The sequence below is a fragment of the Magnolia sinica genome, chromosome 13 (genome assembly GCF_029962835.1).
Source record: "Magnolia sinica isolate HGM2019 chromosome 13, MsV1, whole genome shotgun sequence".
NCBI classification, from domain to species: domain Eukaryota; kingdom Viridiplantae; phylum Streptophyta; class Magnoliopsida; order Magnoliales; family Magnoliaceae; genus Magnolia; species Magnolia sinica.
The window spans coordinates 11,927,588-11,947,450 of record NC_080585.1 but is presented as its reverse complement, the minus strand read 5'-3'; the positions used below and the strand labels follow the sequence as shown (position 1 = coordinate 11,947,450).

At 39.0% G+C, this 19,863-nt stretch overlaps 1 pseudogene; it reads right to left on the bottom strand.

Moving 5' to 3' along the window:
* Nucleotides 1–8,232: 8,232 nt before the first annotated feature.
* On the bottom strand, nt 8,233–18,351 carry LOC131224113 (jacalin-related lectin 3-like; annotated as a pseudogene).
* Nucleotides 18,352–19,863: the final 1,512 nt, after the last annotated feature.

Below are 19,863 nucleotides of genomic sequence, written 5' to 3'. Positions count from 1 at the left end.
ATGGGTGCTGTTTGATCCGAATCAATGGAGTTTAACTTCGTGTGGACCTGAGCAAACTGAGGTTATGATACTATTGATGTTGGGCAGAATCTATATTGATTTTGCTCTCAAATGCCAAGAGGGTTGATGCTTCTTAAACATCATCTGGATGGATACTGGGCTTCATGAACATTGATTCCCTGCATACTACCATTTGGGGCTCATGCAGGTGTACCCTCTACAGATGTTTGTGCATTTTGTGTGGATTTTTTTTTTTAATTTTATATTATTATTATCATTATTTTATAGCAGAGGTGTAAATAAATCAACCTGATTTTCATTGATGTTGTCATCACACGCAGAGGATATTGCTTTGATGGGGCTAGATCTTGTTGTGCCTTAAAAAAAAAAGAAGCCCTTGGCATTCTCAATGTGTGTGGGAAAGATAATGCACTTTATTAAAGGCCAGAGGCTGAAGAAAAAAGTCAACAAAAACCAAAGGAAAGTAGTACAAAACCCCACAGGAACCAATTCTCTGACTATCGCTCGATTTGGCATTCTTAATGTATGTCTTTTTAACATTTAAATAGGTAGCCATAGTTTTAGATATTTGCCATTAGCTATTCTCTTTGATTTCAACAATCTTAGGTAGAAATAATATAAACAATTAGATGCATATTTACCTAGAAGGCTATCCCATGGCCTAGTCATAGCTGTAGGAGCTTCCAGTTGGGGTGCCACTTCTGCTTTGAAACCCTATAATACCTTGCATCTTCAGGTCATAAAGTAGCTATGTTCTATCTTCTGCTCTCACTCCACGTTACAGAGTCTTTCCTGCTTGCTCCCTTTTTTACAGGTACTCATTGTATACTTAAGTTTATCTTAAAAATCAACTGATTTGGTTGGTGGATTTGGACTTGGTCTAGAGAGCCCAACTAAGCGTATCGAGAATCTAATTCCTACCAAAGGCATCAGGCAACCCACAAAGATGTGCTTTCAATTTTGATAATATTTCAAATTAATATGTCATATGTGGCATTGGGAACAAGACAGTTAATAGAAAACCAACTCGTTATGGTAGAGCCCGAACTTCCATATATGATTGCTTTTTTTTTTTTTTTTTTTTGAGAGATAACAAAGACTTTCATTAAAGCGAAAAGAGAAACAGGGAGAAACCAACCCGCTGAGATAGCGAATTAGTTTACTCCATACAAAAGCAAATCACAATCTTTTAAAGGGATTACATTGGAGGCCCATTCAAAAATATAAAACTGAACTCTTTTCACAATGGAACCCATCCCATTAGATTCCCCTCTAAAGTATCTCCCATTCCTCTTTTCCCACACTGCCCTCCAAACTACCGCAAGGGAGATTCTCCAAATTATAGTTTTTTTGCTTTCCAAAGGAGACGCCGTGCCAAGCTTTTAGCAACCGCCCCGTCGAATTTGGGAGAACCCAGGAAACATGAAACCAGGAGAGAGTAGAAGACCAAATCTGAGATACGAAAGGACAGTGGATAAACAGGTGATCAACTGATTCTGCGTCCGCCATGCAGCACAGGCATATATTGGTAATAATCATACCTTTGTTCCTCAAGTTATCCACCGTCAAGACTTTTCTCTTGCCGACCAGCCAAGCAAAGACCGCAATCTTCGGGGGCAGCTTGTCTTTCCACAATTTATCTGTCATTGTCTCTTCTAAAACATCTGGAAACCTGGTGGTGAAGTTATATAGGGATTTAACCGAGAAAGAGCCCGATTTGTCTGGAATCCACACCAACCTATCCATGCCTGTCTGATTGGGTTTACCGGAGCTAATGCAAGAAAGGAGAGCCGCATACTCTTCGATCTCCCAGTCTAGGAGATTTCTTCTTATGGACGGGTTCCAAACAAAATCATTCCCTTGAATATAATAGCTGTCAGCCACCGATATAAACCTGTTTGGGGCAAGGCGATAAATGTTAGGAAAAGCGTGTTTAAGAGCTCGATCACCTATCCATAGGTCTTCCCAAAACAGAATTTTGTCTCCTTTTCCAATGCCTTTAAGAATTTCCTGCTTCATGTCTAAAACATCTTTCCATAGGGCCGAAGCTCTATAAGCTGTGCTTTCTCTTGACCATCACCCACCTTTTGATTGACCATATTTGCTCTTTATCAAACAATTCCAAAGAGTTCCTGACACAGTACCAAGCCTCCAAATCAACTTGCCTAAAAGAGCCCGGTTCATGCTCCTGAGATCTCTTTATATGATTGCTTTGAAACTTAATAGAAAAAGATCTCTGAAACTTGGGAGTCTGTTGATCTCAGATTTATGTTGTGGATCACAATTGTACAGAAGATCTCATCATGATCAGGTTGTAGCATACAAAATCAGAATGGAAGTCTTCCCCTGAGCATATTGTGGATTCGTAGGCTCCTCTTGATATTTCCTACCTTCATTGGAACTGAGGAGGTTGATTCTCCTTGAGAATCTGTCATTTATTGTGCCTCAATCTGCTGCGGTAGATCCTTCCTCTTCTTGGAGTCCCCTCTTTATCATTTCATAAACCACTATTACTGATCAGTATGAAAATGTTTGGTGTCATTATGATGATGGCATAAGATAGAGGAAGTTGCTAGCCTAGGAGATCAAGTTTTATAGGAAACACAAGGAAATGAGTTATTTGGGTTAGGCCTACATTTTTGGCACATGTAGGGCTGTCAATGGGTCGGGCTGGTTTGGGTCATAGAGTACCCACATCCGGACCTGGCTAAGGGAACTAGGTTTGGGTGTCATCTGGTTTGGGTATGGGTACATACCTGAACCTGATCAGATTCGGGTGCCTTTCTGATATATAATCAGATATTAGATGGCAAGGATCTTTCAATTTGGGAGATTTTTAGGGCATGTCCCTCAGTGGGGCCCATTGGAGCAGCAGCAGCAGCAGCAGCAGCATGCATCGCAAAACCTTGGGCTTCATCGTGTAAAATGAGATCTTTTGATGGTGGGGCTCATCAGACAATCAATATACGTCATGGAACTATGTGCTCCACTTATACAAACCAGAATACTCCATTGCTGCTGCAAAGAAGATCTGGGTACTTCGTAGCAGGTGGAAGAAGTTATGGTGGTTACCCAATTCGATCCTGATTTACCTATCAAAATGGAGGAAAAAGGCTAATGATGAGTGTAAAAGAAATTTTGTCAAGGGCTCTGCTCTTAGTTGGGTTTCTTGGAGAATCAAAGCATCATGCAGCTCACTAGATGGCTTCGGTGGATTTCTTCTTCTTCTTTATTGAGGGAAAAAGAAGAAGGAAAAAACAAAAACAAAATAGAATTACAAAGACATAATAGAGGTTGGAGGCAAGTGACCCCCACTCGTCCCTCCATGGAATGCAAGCCTCCTGTCCATCTCATTGGCCGATTTCAGAAAAAGAGATCAGTGGCCCCGATATTGACTAATAAGCTATTGAACTCTAGTGTAGAATGTGCTAGACGTCATGGGCCCTCATTGGCCAATTTCAGAAAAAGAGATCAGTGGTCCCGAGATTGGCTAATAAGGCCTTGAACTCTAGTGTAGAATGTGCTAGTCGTCATGAGCACTTGTTAGGCTCCATAACCCATTGGCGAGTAATAGGTGAGTCTTCCGCAATGAGATTCCCAAAGAATGAAAATAGCAACTGGAGGCCTTCTTTTAGCACAAGCATCTTGGATGGCAAATGCCAAACGGCCCTTTCCTGAACAAGTACATGAGAAAGTTGAAGGCACATTGCCATTGTCATTCTCTGAGTCTTCTTCCCTGATTCCAGAAGGCCCTCAACTAACCAAAGAACATCCATCATGGTTTAGCTTATCCCTAGCTACACAAGTGGATGGGGGAGTGTTGCTTGAGCAAGAATACCTCGGAGAATGATTTTGCACTGAAATAGCTACCTGTTGACCACTTCCATACCTTCCTATTGTTCACTGAATGATTGATAAACACATCTTGATACTCCACTATAAGGATGTGGAACCCTTCCAACTTATCCTCTAGATTTCATTTAAGATTAATGTTCCATACGGTGGACCCTCGAGAAGTTTATAGCACTCATCTACCTCTATCCCTCTCCTTAAGGAGTACTGTGGATAATCCGGAGGTTGGTATTTTCAGAGTCCTCCAAAGCTCTTAGTGGCCTGCATTCTCTCTTCCCCTGCTTTTCGCCTGCTGCAATTGATCTTCTCTTGAAAAGCAGATGCTATCTAGTAAAAAAGTAACGACCCTATGAACATCTCAACACAATGTTTTGATTTCTTACCATTAAGTAAAAAACCGAAAAAAGAAAGGAAAAAAGAAGAAGAAAAAAGAAGGTTTTGTGTTTGAACTTCCTGTTTATCCATTAAATCACTTCTTAGTTATTAATTTCAATAGGCAGCTAGAAATGTTATAGTGGCTGACATGGATCTGTGTCACTGCAGATTCAGCACCATAGAAATAGGTTCCCCATTTGATGGGTTTGGAGGTTCCCATCTTTTGTGGTGCATGGGATTGGTGGGGTGAATTCAGAATAATCAATTTGGATAAGAAAAATATTCTGTTCTTTGTCCAACTTGAGATTAGAGGTGGAAAAAGTGGGGAAGCTTAATCGTATATGATGGGGTTTCGACTATGTCTCCGCAACCGCAAGAACAAAGGCAGATGGGTCTACTCAACTCAGGGAACATTGGTAGTTTGGCAGTACACTTCCAAATGGTCCCATATCTGTTTGGCGTTTGTTTTGAATCCTTCATATTACATGTGTTTGGACATTGGTAGGTTGGTTATTTTATCAGTTAGCCTGAGGACATAAAAATGAGAAAAGGGAAACAAGCTTCATCTCTTGCAAAAAGAAGAAAAAGAGGAAACAACTCTGCTTTTACCCTTAGAAATCAGGTTTCTCATAGATGGACGGTTAAAAAAACAGGCTACAATCCACATAAATTGCATGTACCACCTAATGAATAATCCATCTTTTTTATAGGCATCTTTATGGTGGACCCACCTTGTGCACCTCTTGGACATGTATGACGTGTGCCAGGTTGGCATACCTTCTGTATACGAAGGTGTGTGGTGCTAGGTGAACCTTTAGGTTATGACTCACACCTTCTATTATGCCTGTGGTTTCATGGAGCCCGCTTCCACAGAGATTACAGGTCCCCTACATCTTACCATTTAAAGAGGTTGGTGGGAATCTAGTGAGGATTTCAATATCTGAATTTTCAGCAGTCATTTACCTTCAATCTTCTTTTTGAGGGCTGTACATGCACACGGTCTGTCTTTCCTTTCTCGAGGGAGTAGATGCACCTGGTTCCTACGCCAATATTTTCTGTCCTAATGTTTGGAACTTGGCAAAATGATGGGATTGTGTTTGCTACGGAAGAAACATGACATGTTTATTCATATTAGCATCGATAGTTTTTTTTTTTTTTAATCACTACTGTGTAATGAGATATGTGACCTCTTTCAAGCCCCTTTTGAATGGTCATAAGCTTGAAATAATCATCTGATTCTCATCAATGATAATTTACAATCTGAAAAAGGATGACCAATAACAGGTCACATCCTATGTACATGTGTAGCCCACCTGATAAATGCCCAAGCTGACATATACTCACTGAGGGGGCACCTGATGAATGCCTAGGATCTCTCACACTAATGCCATGCAGGGAACTTTAGTTTGTCGCTTTGCAGCTTGTTTAAACTACGCCCTTCCCCTCAGAGTCATTTGGATGCATGGGAAATGACACTTTATGAAGTTCGTTCATGGAAAATGGATCTTTCCATGGTCCAGGTCTTTCATTAAGAGATGGAAATCTTGATCTATAGAAAGAGTTTCGATGCCAGCTTGGAATTTGCATTTTTTCTAAAAGCTTGTGAGGACACCATCCCATGGAAAGAAAGCCTTTCCCGGTTCAAACTGTAGCTCATTCTTCTCTTTCTCCCTCACAATGCCCCCTTCATTGAAGTTCACTCTCTTATTCTCTGGGAGTTCTCCTCTCATGTATGATTTCTTTTTCCCTTTTTCTCATCGTGAAATTGGTTTAGAGGTATGTATTATTCCTTCTCAATGTAGGTTTTGGAAGATTTAGAATGCTAATTGCTATGGCTGAGGAAATGTCTGCGGTTTGGATTTAGTTTGCTATGGTTGCTTGTGATCACATACATGCATGGATCGTGCTATATTTTGGCCATTTCCGATTTTCTATTGATTTTTCTGATAGCTTGTCTTGAATAGGAAATCAGGCTTCTGATATGAATTTGGCTACGGTGATATAGGAATATGGTTTTGATTAGGTCAACCAAATCTCTTATAGAAAGTTCCGATTGTGTCCTTATAATGGGCTGTTTGCTTGGATCTTCTGTGTTTGTTATGGATTTCGGGAGCTGTGTGATTTGGATTCTCGCAGGTTCTTAATTTTCCTTTTTGTTTTCAGTTGTGAAACAAAGCTCAAATGTTATATTTTCTCTCATATGCAATGAACCGAGCTTCTTGTTAATCTGAACTGAACCCATGTTATGGGTGGATTGGCCCACCAAATCTATGGTCTTGATCAGTGCACACGTGCACCACATTTACATTGTCATTGTCTCTTACCAAATGACGGGTGAAGTTGAAGCATACTGCATGTTTTTTTGTTTTTTTGGGGGGGAGTTTATGAGGTGAATGTGAAAATGGACTTTGAACGCATGTTGAACTTGAGCTCGACATTGGCCATATAGCTGCTTGGATCTTGAAAGGGTGCTGTCATGTGCATGGCATCATAATGGTTGTTTAAATTTCGTGGGATTGGAGGGTGGTTATTGTTTGTTGCTTGGTTTGTTTTCAATTATGTGGGTATGCTAGAATCGATTCAAGGGCTCGATCCAAACCGATCAACTTTGAACCCAAGCGCCAAAATAAGTAGATGTGTCCAATGTGAATGTATATGCCCAGAATCTAAGAAGATTGGTCGCTTACTTAGCCACTTGCAAAATTGGATAACGATTAGGCAATAATCAAAAGGTGGGGTTTTTCTATTATCTAGATCATTTTTTTAGTACGATTATCTTTACAATGGTTTTACTTATGAAGCTCATTGGCCGCTTACTTCACTTTTGTCGGCCAAGGTTGTCCTCCCTCGGCCACCTTTTATATCTTAAACAGTTCAATTGCGCTTCTTATTTATTGACTGTAACAATCCGTCAACCATCTACTGTGTGTAGAGCTAAACTTATGCCAACTTAACTAAACTTGTGCCAACTTAAGCTCACAAAAAGTACTCTAATCTAAATCTTTGAAAATCTTTTTATTCAATTCCTATTCCTCATACAACGCCACCTGTCATTCTCCTATTCGCTTTTTCAGAATTGTAAGAAATAGTGTACAACAGTTATACCGGATATCATAATTAAGATTACATGTTTCTGAGATATAAGTTTCACACACACACATGCAACTGATCGGATGGTTAGAATCGTCTAATGGTGACCCATTAGTGGTCATTTCCACTAAATAAATAATCCAATTTCCGTGGGAAAATTGCAGGAAACAAGGAGAAGGGGTCCATCTAAAAAACAAGAGGGTTTAAATAACGGCTGTTAATCTTAACGGAGAGATTACTGTAGGGCCAGAAGAGAGCCATCTCTACAGAGTTAACACGTGGCAGTTTGTTTTATCAACTGGTTTCATCTATACACTAGGCCCTGGAATGGATGGCACAGATTCATGTATATACGAGGCGCCCTGAAATGTTCAAATATTCAAGGGTCTAATTGGAGAAAATAAGACAGTCTAAAAAGTTTGGTTTTCAGAACATAAGCCAGTCATGCCAGGTCCTAATAAATGGATATCAATGATATCTAAAGCTGGTTCTGTATTCTTCTTCAACAGGACTATAGGATTCGTGTAGCAGCTGACCCCAATTGATGGGTCTGCCCATATTAACAGTGCTAGCATGAACGATTTGTATATCAAAGATGGCACTTATCAGACGATCCCATCCGTATGATCTTTCGGTCCTTGAGCTGATCAAGGGAAACCAAAACAGTTCACTACTGGGAGTAGGCCATGTGCCAGTATATGGGTGGACCCCGTTTGTAAATCACCCAGCTGCATTTCGGGAGCTGTGTGATTTGGATAATCACAATTTCTTTATTTTTCTTTCTGTTTTCAGTTGTGAAACAATGCTCAAATGTTATACTCTCTCTCATTTACAATGAACTGAGCCTCATGTTAGCTGTGAAAATCCTATTCCAACACATACATTAAAGGCACCTTGATCAACAAAATATTCATGCATTTCATAAACGATACGTGTACGTGTTTGACGCACACTTTAATTAAAACACATATGTAAGATAGCATACCTCACACAACCTAACTTACAAACCAAAACATTAAAATCCTGGAAAGCTAAAACCCAGAAAATGCTACCCATGGAATTATTTTAAGTGGCTTTGCCATGTGATGCATGTTGGCCATTGTTATGATATCCCAGGGATTTTGTGGTAATTGCCCCAAGTTTCTTGATCTTCTGGTGGACCATGTCACAGAAGGATGATACCATCCTATTACCGGACAGGTGGAAGCTGATCGCGTCCAGGTACCATCCACTCCTTCCTCTGAACCCCACGATCCGGCCTTCCTCGATCTGATATATGAACGGTGTTCCTTCCTCGACCCCGTAAGGTCCGAAGGTCTTCTTGTTGCTCTTGAAAGTGAGTGATCTGATCACAGGCGGCCCACCGCTCACTAATGGGCTGTAGTAGCCGCTTATGGCTGTCAAGAACTCCTCTGGGTACTGCAGTTTTATCTGAAATGTATCAAATAGGTAGACATTTTCAGTTCTTGGATCAACTAATGATGGTCTGGTGGGCCATGGACAATATTCCTTCGATCAGACGGTGAGAATTGTTGGTCTGATGATGAATGCATCATGTGTCATGGTACATTCATGGTATGGCCTCCAAATCAACGATCGAGATCTTGCACTGATGTGTCATGTGTATGGTATCATTGTACAAGAATCATTGAGACTTGATGCATTAGGATGTAAATTATGTTCCCTGTGTTAACTCTGTACAAGTGGGCCACATGATTTGTTGATCTGGACCGTTGATTTGATGGATTTATCTGTGGATGGGGTTGTGCAACAGTCTTCCAAACTGGAAGATCCTACCCATTCATCGGTAGATATTTTTATCTGTCTTTGTCAGCAATTGGAGTGTTTGGATGATTCAGTTTAAAAAAAAATTAAAGGGAGTCTAGCATCCAAGTCGGTCCATCATATCAAAGATTTTGATCACGAAACCTAGGGACACATCACGGACTGGTCCATCAATATACGATTCATGTCCTGATGCACGAGATGTTTATGGACCATCCACAGTGACACCGATCATATCAATGGTTTAGATCATTGAATCATATTGCGGGTATACATCAGGACATCCCCATCCGGTTAGTGGCCCCAAGATCAATGGTTTGGATGATAAGACCATGGGCTCCACATGCCTGGAAAATAATGAGAAAGGGCAAGCGTTTTGTGTGTTGCTTACATGGGCAGTGTAATTCCCTCCATTTCCTCCATGTTTCTCTGCCAAAACGCTCTTTCCCGTTCTTGTCGTATTCGACTCGGATGGAATCAATGCAACGGTCATAAATAAGGGTTATTTCTCTGACCCCATGGAAACTTCCATCATCCCAACCGGTCCCTCCGTGGCCTCCCCATATGCCCACTTTTATTGACGTTTTTGACCCTCCTGCCTTCTTTTCAGTATCCTAACACAGAAAGCCACGCCAAAAAATTCAAACAAAAAAAAAAATCATCCAGTTAGATTACTTGCATACAATTAATGGTGAAAGATATTTAACACATGCAAATGAAGAAAGTTTGTGCAAGATCTTAGTCATTCAACAGGTGGGCCCCACCATTTGTATCATGACCTAAAAGCAAGATGATATAATGTTCTCCCCAATTACTTGAAAGAGGAATGTTAATGGCATCCTTTCATATTAGATGTAAAAGGGTTGAATTGGCCACTTATCTCCCTTTAATGGTTTTTTTTTTTTGCTAATACCGAGTCTCTCTCTCTCTCTCTCTCTCTCTCTCTCTCTCTCTCTCTCTCTCTCTCTCTATATATATATATATATATATATAAAGCTACAAACAAATATAATGGACTACTGAATTAAAGAGAGAGAGAATCGGCTCCCAAACGGTCTCAATTCACATATTAAAAAAACCTCAGTTTTTTTTTTTTTTTTAAATTTTTAAATATATATATATATATACCGAAAATACGAAGAATTTAACAGGTGTGTGAGGTGGCTCAGCCACTACATGTGTTGGCATAGTCCATAGGCACAAGATCCAATCTATCCATCACATGGGTCATGATACCGTGATGATGTCCTGGCCCAGTAACCAGGTTGGTCCACTAATTGATCGGTTGAGCCACAATATATGAGTGAAATTTTCAAAGGCGTCCACATGTTTACAACGTAGTGGCCCACCTAATGAGTGGACCAACTTGATTCTTGGGTGAGAACATCTATAAGGTGAGACCCAACTGATAGACAGCTTGGATACTGCACACATCTATTTGATACACTTGGGGATTTCTTCTCTCATGCAAGACTGTTAGATGATATGTGCACCCATGACAAGATGCTATATAAAACATAGGATTTAAATTTCATACCATATTCAATTCCTCTTATGGATGGTAAGGAGAAGCGGAGGGAATTACTGCAATGGAGACTGGAGCCCTTAGAAAATGGTGGACGAGAATACCGTTTATCTATGGAAGGAATGAGAAGGCGGCAGACTCGAATTAGAATCGGGTTCTATTTCTTCAAGCACGCACTACCAATATATGCTTCTTTTTTTTTTGAAGCTTTCACAAAAGCATTAGCATGTAGCATTTGGGTAGATCTTTTAAGCCCAGCGGTGGTTAAAAATCTATAAGAAAAAAGATTGTATTGATTGGATGGTTGGGATTGTTTTGATTAATCCATCAGTGGTGTGGTCTGTTAGATAGCCGCTTTTGGACCGCCCCACTTGTGGAGTTGTTGAGATGGGTGTCATTTCATTTTCAATTTGAAAGCTGCCAGCTACCGGGTATAGACATTGAAACGCGGAGAGAGAGAGAGAGATTGAGAAGGAGGGCTGCAGTCAGAGGGTTCCAGGGGTAACACACGGACGCGGTTTGGCTAGTGATCCCAGCACCAGGCAGCTAGCTGGTGTCAAAGCTTTGTGGGGGCCACTATGATATATATATATATATATATATATATATATATATATATATATATGAAAAGGTTCTATTAGGTCGAGCTGTGTGGGCCCCACCATGATGTACGTCAAACATCAACACGTGCATTTGATGGGTACCCTTTAAATTATGATATATCCCAAAAATCAGCCGTATGCACAACTTAGGTGTACCATCTAAAATCTTGTGAAGACATGCCTAAAACATATAAAAGCAATTGGTGGGGCCCACCTGAAATTTGGATGCGTCTGAAACTTGGTCTTACCCCTAATCCAAGTGGGACGCACATAATGGATGGTTTGGATTTGTGAACCACATCTCGGTCGGCCCAAAAAATAATTATGAATATTTTAATGGAGGATAACCTCTCTCAACTTTTGTATGTCGTGTGGCCCACATAAGCCACCGATTGACTTGATTTATAAGCCCTAGGCCCACTATGGAATGGTGCATCTGACTGATGGGGTAGATGTTTGAGGGCCCACACAGCTCGACCTATATATATATATATGTGTGTGTGTGTGTGTTTATCACACCATCCATTTATATTTTTCATCTTATTTTAAGGCATGAACCCAAAAAATGAGGCAGATCCAAACCTGTTGATAAAGTCAAACAGATCCGATGAATGTAAAACACATTTTTTAAATGGCAAGGGTTCAATTCATATTGTTTCCTCTGGTGTAATTCGCTTGAGATTTGGATCGACCTCATTTTTGGACTCACGCCCTAAAATAATTTCAAAATTAGATGGTCCGTGCGGATAAAACACATTCATCATGATAGGGCCCACAGAGCTTTGGCAATAGCTAGCTGGATATTGTTGGGGTCGCTAGCTATACCGCCTCCTACACCCACATATCATGGGTGGCCCGTAAAAATTCAAGGCGGTTGGGGTGTCCGTTTCTTTCCCGTTCCTCAAAACAAGTAATATGTTCGGGCACGGCTTCGGTGGATCGGTTGATCCATCGATGTGGGTGGAATCCCTTACCATGGGGCCCACTGTGATGTATTTGTCTTATATCTATGCCGTTCATCTGTTTTGAAAACTCATTTGAAAGCGTAGTTCTAAAAATGAAGTAAATCCATATCTCATATGGACCATAATTCAGGAAATAATGGTAATCGGCCATTGAAAACTTTTCGTGGACCACAAAAGTTTTGGATCAAGCTGATATTTGTGTGCTCTCTTTTCTAGACCTTATCACCAGGCTGGATGACAAATAAACATTGTGGTGGCCGTCGTAAAGTTTTTAATGGTGGAAATTAAATCACCACGGGTTCTTAGGCATTCTTCGCCTAAGATTTGAATTTGCTTCATTTTTTGGATCTTGGCTTAAGATGAGTTTTCAAACCGTGTCATATATTCTCTTTTGATTTCTGTTTAACATGTTGAGCTTATCCATATATAAATTTGAAACTTTCATACTTGAGAATGAAATGATGTCACTAGGCTGTTGTGCTCACCCTATTTGATTTAACATTTCTAATACTGAGCCGGAGTAGTCCGATCATGCAAATATCTTTTATTAGCACTTTGGATGATTAACATTATTAATTTTTTTTAGAAAATTATACTTTTTCTTTCTATGTGTTGGGATAGTTTGATTTCTAATTGCTATTGTCTAGGAAATTATGGACGCTTTATTAAAGAACATTGTTTTGAGATTGAAATTTATTTCAATAAAACTTATAATTATTCAAGGATTTGGTTGTGTTTGGAATGGAATACTATATTCATAACGCTAATAATTAATTAATTATTGTTCATCACATTGACACTCTTATTTTTTGTTTTCTCCAATTTAAATATGTTACTCATCTTCCTCATATGTGGCATAGCGTTATAGTTGTCCCCACCAATCAAACTTATCTCTAAATTCACACTGATCAAGCAATTCTAATGAATGCCTATCAAGCGAATAGCTAACAAGAAAATACTAAGTGGTCCAAATTTTAATAAATTCTAACTTTAACTCATAGCTGAAAAAGACAATTCAGGTTGCCGAGGCTTTAAACCCTGCTTTAAGTCTGTATTGAGATGAAACACCATTTTTTAGACGGTGCCAGAAAGTCAATATAGAGAAATGCTCTGGTTGACAGTCCATTTGATCGATCCAAAATGTCCATTAAGTCCAGAAAATGTTTTTTTAAGGCTATAAATTTTTTATATATTGAATGGGTGACTGAAACCATCATCGATTTGGCCTTAATTTCTATAACAAGTCATTTTCGAAGCTATGGATGAACAGGTTATGGTTGCCTAACAAGATTTGTTCTTTCTAATCATTAGCAATCCATGATAGGCCTTAACAAGTAGAAGGATCAACTTAATGAAGGAACCTATTTTGTATAACTTATCTTGACTGACCATATTCAAGATCATTGGTTGAATGTTTCATATTTGTCAAATATTCTGCTTGGTGTTTGCATGGTTGCCTATGAAATGTGTCTTAAACCTATTGTATAGTTTAGATTAATGGATTGGACTGGCTAGATATCCCAATTCAACTAGGAGTACTACTAGTGCTATAGAAACACTGGTCATCTCTCTTCAATATAAATCCACGAAGCTTACACATCACAAAATCATAGTTTTTCAAAGTAAAAATACAAAACAAATAACTAATAGCAGGGTTGATTTCTCATTCAGTGAATAACCCACTTGAAGAATTTTGGTTGAGAGGTACGGTGCAATGTCACTTCCTGAAAACAGTTTCATGTTTTCCAATAGTGCAATAGGACTCTTGTATAATGTTCTTGGAATTCAACCGAGTCAAGACTTCTGTTTTTCAATATGACTTCAAAGCTTATTACTAAGATAAAACACGCTAGCGCATTTGAATTTATAGTCATTTTGAAGCAGCAGACAACAACTGAAAAATTATTGTGGGCTAGCGTGCTTGTATGTTTTTTTAACAGAATAACAAAGTCATTGCATGCATTGGTGATTATCGGCAAAGACCCTATCTAATATCTTAGTATTGAAACAGTGTTTATCATTGGTTTACACTATCAAGAAAATGGATTATCTTTAAAATTTTAAAAAAAAGCCATTACTGGAAAAAGAAGAGGAATTCAAAGAGGAGAGTGAAGAGAGTCCATTCTCTGTGCTCTCCAAATAAACTAAAGTTGTGTGTATGCAAGTTTTAGCTGACTTTCGATATGTACATGTATCCTTTTGTGAATGAATGTATGTATGATTATGAATGGATGCATCTTTCAGTAGATATATGTATTTATCATTATGAAAGTTCATGTATTTTATGGATGATACATGTATGCATATTTAATTAAACACAATAAAACATGTATGACACACACTGTAATTAAAACACATGCAATACAGCATTCCTCACACCACCTAACTTGCAAACCAGACTTAAAACATTAAAATCCAGAAAGCTAAAGCCCTGAAAATGCCATCCATGGAATCATTTTAAGTGGCCATGGGCATGTGATTCATGTTCATCATTGTTATCACATCTCATGGATTTTGCAGTCATGGCCCCAAGTTTCTTGATCTTCCGTTGGAAAATGCCCCAGATGGATGATGCTGATGTATGGCGGGACAGCTGGATGCTGATCGCGTCCAGGTACCATCCGCTCCTTCCTCTAAACCCCACGATCCGGCCTTCCTCGATCTGGTATGCGAACGGCGTTCCTTCCTCGATCCCATAAGGCCCGAAGGTCTTCTTGTTGCTCTTGAACGTGAGCGATCGGATCACAGGCGTCCCGCCGCTCACTACTGGGCTGTAGTGACCGCTTATGGCCGTCAGGAACTCCTCTGGGTACTGCGGTTTTATCTGAAATGTACCAAATAGGTAGACATGTTCAGTTCTTGGATTAACTAATGATGGTCTGGTGGACCACAGACAATATTCCTTCAATCAGACGCTGAGAATTGTTGGGCTGATGATGAATGCATCATGTGTCATGGTATGGCCTCCAAATCAATGATCGAGATCTTGCACTGATGTGCCATGTGTATGGCATCATTGTACAGGAATCATTGAGTTTTGATGCATTAGGATATAAATTATGTTCCCTGTGCTAATTATGTACAAATGGGTCCCATGATTTGATGATCTGGACCGTTGATTTGAAGGATTTATCTGTAGATGGGGTTGTGCAACAGTCGTCCAAACTGGAAGATCCTACCCATCCAATCCGTAGATATTTTCATCTGTCTTTGTTAGCCATTGGAGGGTTCGGATGGTTCAATCTTAGAAAATTAAAGGGAGTCTAGCATCCAAGTGGATCCATCATATCAAAGGTTTCGATCACGAAACCTAGGGACACATCACGGCCTGGTGCATCAATACACTATTCATGTCTTGATGCACGAGATGTTTATGGGCCATGCACAGTGACGCCCATCATATCAACGGTTCAGATCACTGAATCGTATTGTAGATAGACATCGAAGGTTCAGGATCTTCAATGCAACCCAATCGGGTGAGTGGTCCCAAGATCAATGATTTGGATGATCAAACCATGGGCTCCACATGCCTGGAAAACAATGAGAAAGAGCAAGCGTTTTGTGTTGCTTACATGGGCAGTGTAATTCCCCCCATTTCCTCCATGTTTCTCTCCCCAAACGCTCTTCCCGTTCTTGTCGTATTCGACTCGGATGGAATCAATGCAACGGTCATAAACAAGGGTTATTTCTCTGACCCCATGGAAACTTCCATCATCCCAACCGCTCCCTCCATGGCCCCCCCACAGGCCCACTTTTATTAACTTTTTTGACCCAGCTGTCTTCGTTTCAGCATCCTACACGCAAAAACACCCCAAAAAAAGTAAAACTACAAAATCATCCATTTATATATGGGTCATGCCACCTGCGCACCTATGCACGTGTGCACCTTTTCACACGTGTCATGGTCTTATAATTCGAACGGTCCATGTGATGAGGGATCCCATGAAACCATAAAGGACAAATTTTTACCTTGATTTAAAATTCTGGTGGGCCATATCAAAGATAAATGCAAATCAGTGGAGGAAACTGTTTTCATTTTGCATGGCCCATCAAAGTTTTGTATCAAAGGAAAAATTAAGTTTGGGGTTTCATGAGGTGCTGCTTCACATAGACCGTTCAGATTTTAGAGTCATATCACGTATGACGAGATCCCAAAAAAGTTAGCACGAGTTCCATGAGAACCGACTCGCAGCTGAGCATTCGTGTGTGTGTGTGTGTGTGTTGTGTGTGTGTGTGTATATATATATATATATATATATATATATCCCTCACGGAAAGAACTTAAATCCCTTAATTCCCCTTCAAATGGAACTATTTGCTTTTTTTTGTTTTTTTTTTTGAAGTTTTACATGGAGGAAAAAGGTTTTAGGATAGGGTAGTTTAGTCATTTTCTTAAAATATGTAAATAAAGTTAACAGACGTTTAAAAAACTAATCCAAAGTGGATATTTGCAATAATCATGGATTAAAAACATGGTTATTTGCATAGTGTATTATTATATTTAGGTATTTACGAATACATTATTATTTAAATAGTTATTTATAGAAACTCTTCAAAATGATAATTAACATGTTTAAATAAAAAAAGTTTGTGCAGGATCTGAGTCATTCATCAGGTGGGCCCCACCATTGGTAGCGTAACCTAAAAAAAAGATGATATGATGTTGGCCACAATTACTTGAAAGGGGAATGCTAATGGTATCCATACATATTCGATGAGAAAGGTTCATTGGTCAGTCATCTCCCTTTAATGGTCCTTTTAATTTGCTAATGGCTTCTTTTCTACTTAAATAGTCAACGTAATAGCCTCACATATTTAGGGCGTGTTTGGATATGTGTATTCTATTGATAAAGGAAAAACCATCTAATGAAAATTTTCATATGATCACTATAGATAGTGAGTGCCCTCAAAATTCATTGCAAGACAATTACCTTATTTCTTGTGATACGTTGTTCTCTCTAAGGATAAAAATAATAATTAGTTTGTGGAATCCATGCATCCAAGCAGTCGATTATCTTGTTAGTTAAAAATCATTTTCATTTCCATGTGGATTCCATGTATTGAAATATGCCTTTAAGGCTATTCATTACTTGTCGAACACCCTCAAACATAAGTAAAAATGAATTGTGGACCATGTGGCACATTTACACATGTAACAAATGTAGGGTACTTAAAAGTTGATGGTGGCACAAGAATACATTACTTGATGAGTTCATCTGATGACTAATTTGGCCTGTGTGGGCACATGAAAAGTAAGTGGTCTAGGCCATTCTTGGACCTCAGTTCCAAGTCGCCCTGGCCCGGTATCTATAAATCTTCATTAATCAATAAGAAATAAAGACCATTGGATCATTTACTCATGTGTACGAGAAATACATAGAGAAAAAAAAAAAAAAACTTCAAAATAGAAAATGAAATTTCTCATGTATATGGGCCCGATGATTCTCTATATGGAAACATGTCTAGCAAATCCAATTTCACAATGCATGCTTAGGCATGTTTACCACCTGGGAGCGACTTCCAATTGCAAAGTTGTCAAATACTATTTAAAACTCAAATACAATTTAATAAGAGTGCGTGCCCAAACGCTATCTAAGAGCACAAATACAAGTTAGCATACAATGCTAAATATAAGCTAGAAACAAATAAAGAGTTAATGGATTACTGAATTGTGGGGGGGAGAGAGAGAGTCGGCTCCCAAACAGTCTCAATACCATGAATTAAACACCACTACATGTGTTAGCATAGCCCATGGGCAAGAGATCCAATCTATCTATATGAGGATCACACAGTAATGATGTGCTGGCCCAGTAACCAGGTTGGTCCACTAACCGGTTGATCCACAGCTTATGAGTGTGTCCACTTGTTTACAATGTAGTGGCTCACCTAATGAGTGGACCAGCTTGATTCTTGGGATGAAAACATCTATATGGTACGACCCAACTGATAGACAGCTTGGATATTGCACGTGTCCATTTGATACACGTGAGGATTTTTTTTTCTGATGCAAGACTTTTAAGTGATACACCCAAGACAAGAAGCTGTATAAAACATAAGATTGAAGTTTCATACCATGTTGAATTCCTCTGATTGTTGGGAAGGAAAAGAGGAGGAAATTACCGAAGTGGAGACTAATAAGGAGCATGGTGGACGAGAATATTGTTTGTGTTATATATAGGAGGATTAATGAGAAGGTGGTAGGCTCGAATTAGAATCGGGTTCTATCTCTTCAAGCACGCACTAATATGTGCTTTTTTTAGCTTTAACAAAAGCATTAGCATGTCATGACATGAGCATTTAGGTGGTTCTTTTACGTCTGTGGTGGTAAAAAAATCTATAAGAAAAAGAAAATTGTTGATTAGATGGTTGGGATTGTTTGGAATCCATCAGTAGTGTGATCTGTAAGATGGCTGCTTTCAGATTGGCCCACCTGTGCAGACGTTTATAGTAGAGTTATTTAGGTGGTATCTTTTCATTTTGAGAGGCAACAAACATGGATGGAGTTTGTCTGGTGTCAAAGCCCTGCGGTCCCCACCAAATGTCTGTATTTTATCCACTTTGCACATCCATTTGTCCATCTTATTTCAGGACATGAGTCCAAAAATGAGGCAAATTAAAATCATAGGTGGACCAATGTCTATCATTAAAAACTTTCTAGAGCCTACTTAAATGTTTATATGAATGAAGGGAAAACACAAATATCAACTTATCCAAAACTTCCGTGCAACAAAATATTCGACAGTAAGAGTTAGCGTGGTTCACCTGGGATTTGGTTCTGACTCATTATTGGGCTCATACCCTAAAATGATTAGGAAAAAATAGATGGACTGCATTGATACATGATCATGGTGGGTCCCACATAATACCAACGAGTAACTACCTCCCTATTGCTATGCAATCAGCCTCAAAAGATTTTTTATTTTTTATTTGGTAATAACACATATTAGCATCCAATTACCTTTTTATTAACCAACCTTATTTATTGGTGGGCATTTTCATCATATTAGAAAAAAATCATTCCTCAAACTAATGGATGTTAGAGAAAACTAAGAAAGGCACCCATTTGAAAAAACTTCATTAATGAGGTAGTTTAATGAAAAACTTAAATTAAAAATACTGGAATGTAAATAGCATATTAATGATTCACTATTTTGTAAAACTTCACCCAAGGCTTTCCCACTTTGGATCTTTCAACTTCAATGGGTCAATCTACAATATTAGCCACCTCTATCTATTTTTAAACAAGCCCAACCTCATACCTGGCCTAAATTTTTGAGCCAGCTCCCAGCCATTGAGCCAAGTTTAGGGGCTGAAGCTACAGGTTTAAGCCGGCCAGGCTATTGTAGTGTGTGAGTGTGAGGGTGTGTGCCTAAAAAATAAAATAAAATAAAAATAATAAAAGATCGCCCAGCCCATTAACACCCAAATCTCACATTTACGCCCATTAACCATGCATGTCATGGCATATATATATATATATATATATATATATATATATATATATATATATATATATATATAAAAGAACTCATCACATGTGGTGTGATTCCAAAATCTGAATGGTCCATGTGATGCAACATCCCATGAAATCTCTGGGCCCAACTTTTACTTAGATTCCATATGTATATATGTGTGTGTGTAAATATAT